Below are 3,412 nucleotides of genomic sequence, written 5' to 3'. Positions count from 1 at the left end.
ATCTTTTGGAATAAGTGATTATCCCACCCAAAAAGTATCACTTATGAGTATTGGCAAGTGTGTCATTCGTGACCTATAAGTAATAGTGGCTAATTGTTTTTCCTACATAGATAATTTTTCTTTGTATACAAAAATCTCATATTAAAGAACATGTGCATTCATCTCTTTATTAATTATTGAATTTCACGTATGACTAAAATGAAAAAAATGTATTGGACTCAATGTTCTTCATACGAAATGTGACTAAAAATTAAAGATTGCTAAAAATGTCACTAAAAATTATAATCATACAAAATATGATATCATTCAAGGATTATTAAGAAAGTGACTAAAAAATAAAAAATAAAACGTATTGAACTCAAGTCTAGAATGAACAATACTAATAAATGAGCAAGAAAATAAAATGTGTTACATTTTCTCACGATTTTCATGAGACTGTTATTGTTGAAATATTATTGTAAATTATTTTAAATAATTAAATTCTTTTAATAATAAGCAGTAATGGTTTTTTAGCTGTCATAATGATTTGCTTTGAACTTTCGTTTTCATTTAAATTCTAATATTTAAATTTAACATATTTTCTTATGATAAATAAGGTCTCTCAATTTTTCTACATGAATGCCTAAAACATGTCATGATTGACCCTGAGTATTAAACATGGACATTTGATATTATAAGGTATCTAAGGATTGAATGAGATCTTATATCAATGTATCAATTTTTTATTATCATTAATATCTTTGACTATTTAAAGCAACTCATCTATCCTAGAATAAATGAGATGTAAATTTTATTGTATTAAAAATATAAAATATTGAATGACCTAATTCATCTTTTCAAAATTGTGACACCCTCATACTATATAAAGAGGGCTCACAATGAATTGAGATATCCATTCAAGAGTGCTTAATTGATAAGTGTTAAGTGTGGACAATTACTTGAGTATGAGGATGTCTATTGCTAAAGTGGCTTTTGTATTGGTTTTTATCTTTGCATCTGGTTAGAAATTTTGTTTTACTTTCAAACTTTATTTTGTCTCTTGTGCAAATGGATTCAATTCTACTTCCTAAATTATTTTCACAATACCGTAATTATTCATCCAAATTTACTTGCATTGTATAATACGGATTATGTTTTCTTGTATTATTTATGTGAATACAGATATGTGCAAAGATTCAGAGGCTCGAGGCCCCGTTGTGCATCTTCCTTGTCACTCAGATTTAGAATGTCAAAGAACTTTTGGTCCTGGATACAAATGTATTCGCGCATATTGTTTTCCACCAGAACCATTTGACAAAATCCACATCCAAGCATCCAAAGAATGAGTATCAAAAGTGTGCGCTGGAATAATAAAATGATGATAAGGATGGATTACATCTTATTACTATGTAATATCAAAGTTTACAATGCAAAGTCATGAATGTTAAATAAAACTAAAGATTTAAGCATTTTTCGTAACAATAATCTTATGTACAAAAGGATATATTATGATATTCAATATTACGTAGTCCAATTGAAACTGAGACGTATAGGAAAGTTTTTCCAATCTAAATAAGATATACTTATATATGATCTGAAAAATATTTACCATCTAAAAAAGTAAAAGCAAAGTCCTTAGGTAAGATTTTAAATTATTTCTGAATAAAATAATTAAAAAATTATCAAACTTCTCTTTTTTGTCATATTTTAATAATGGACTCTGCAATATAGTAGAAGAGTAAAACTCATATTATTATGTAATATCCAAATGTATATATACAAGCTTATGAAAATGTTGAATAAAATTTCAACTTTTAACATTTTATAATATTTCTTGATATATGTTTTTCATTTTATTTAATAAATAAAAATTTGACCATATGAGTATCATGTTCTATCTAAGTTAATCTCAAAAAGTGATTAAAAAACTTTTCCCAACTACAGTAGTAATTCCCATTGACCGTACCAAACATGGATGCACATGATTAATATTTGAGATGTAAAATCAATTGAAATTAAAATTCAACATATGCAACTTAATACTATGATCTAAATAAATGTATTGCAATTATTACTTAATTATATAAATATTATAAATTGAAAAAGGTTATATACTCACGTGATATATTATTTATATAAGAACAACATACATGTCCTATTTAATTTGGTAAACATATTTTTTCATATTCATTTAAGATTTTTGAAATTCAAGAAAACATTAATAAAAAAATATTCAATTTTATCTTTACTGTTAATTAGGAATGACAATGAGTGAGGCGAGTGCGGAAAGTGCATTATTGTGCCCATACCCTCAGCTTTTCCAAGTACCCATAACAATAGTGGGTAAATGTCAATATCCAAAGAGTTTTCAACTTCAAATGTATATTTATATATTTTGTAACAATTAATATAGATATATATAGATGTGTATGTATATGACAACATATATAACCTAAAACTATTAAGGGTGTGTTTGCTTTGGTCATTTTCTCTATTCATTTTTGATGAAATCATAGAAGCATGATAAAAACATGTTTGTATTGTTGTATTCATTTAATATATTAGAAAACATGAGTTTCATTTTCAAAAAAATTGAAAATGAAAAATGTCATTTTCAAAAAAATTGAAAATGAAAAATGTCATTTTCAACATTTTCAATAATGAGGGGAATGACATTTTAATGAACTTTTTAAGATTTTTGTTACTCCATTTGTTTCATATTTTATGATGTTCTAATTTTTCTACATTATTTCAAATCTTTTGATGTTTTGGAAAGTCTACACATTTATATTCTACTTTCAACTATACACTTATTTCCTACTCCTCTTTTCACCACATGTCTATTTATTTATTTTTTTAATTCAGGTTTCAATGTGCATTAAATGTGACTATTTTAATGAAATTGTATCCAATTTTTATATTATTTAATAATTTTTGAACTATGTGCATAGCTTTAAAACATAAAAAATGTGGAATAGGGAAAATATATTTTTTCAATTACTCTATCCACGAATCAATAAAACATCAAACTCAACCAATGAGTATCTCCCTAATCCAACCACCACACATTATCATAATAGAATTTATTTATACATCTATCAACATAACAACTTTTCTTGGGCTCTTTTATGATATTCTTGAAATAGTTCGATAATGGTATGATAATATATAATTTTGGGATGAAAATTTATGCTCTTTGAAGTTATTTTAACATTAATTAAATAATAGAGCACTTGTATATTACTTATTTATTTAAACTTTAACTTTTTCAGAGAGTTGCTGCAACAGTGTATGTTTATTATGACTTTTTGGCACATCTTCGTAGTAGCTAATAACTAAGTCCAACAACTAAATGTGCTCAATATATTTTTGACATAAATTCCTTGGTAAAAGAAAATGCAATTAACAAATATATAGACATCCTATGAAATCA

The 3,412-nt window shown here is 25.4% G+C and overlaps 1 long non-coding RNA gene across 1 annotated transcript; it reads left to right on the top strand.

The window, feature by feature from the left end:
* On the top strand, positions 869-1,407 carry LOC109360085. Its single transcript, XR_002109105.1, has 2 exons — positions 869-999; positions 1,162-1,407. It is a non-coding gene; the product is annotated as an uncharacterized LOC109360085 (long non-coding RNA).

The sequence above is a fragment of the Lupinus angustifolius genome, chromosome LG11 (assembly GCF_001865875.1).
Source record: "Lupinus angustifolius cultivar Tanjil chromosome LG11, LupAngTanjil_v1.0, whole genome shotgun sequence".
In the NCBI taxonomy this organism is placed as follows: domain Eukaryota; kingdom Viridiplantae; phylum Streptophyta; class Magnoliopsida; order Fabales; family Fabaceae; genus Lupinus; species Lupinus angustifolius.
The sequence above is the reverse complement of the archived record's forward strand: the minus strand, read 5'-3'. Positions and strand labels throughout refer to the sequence as shown.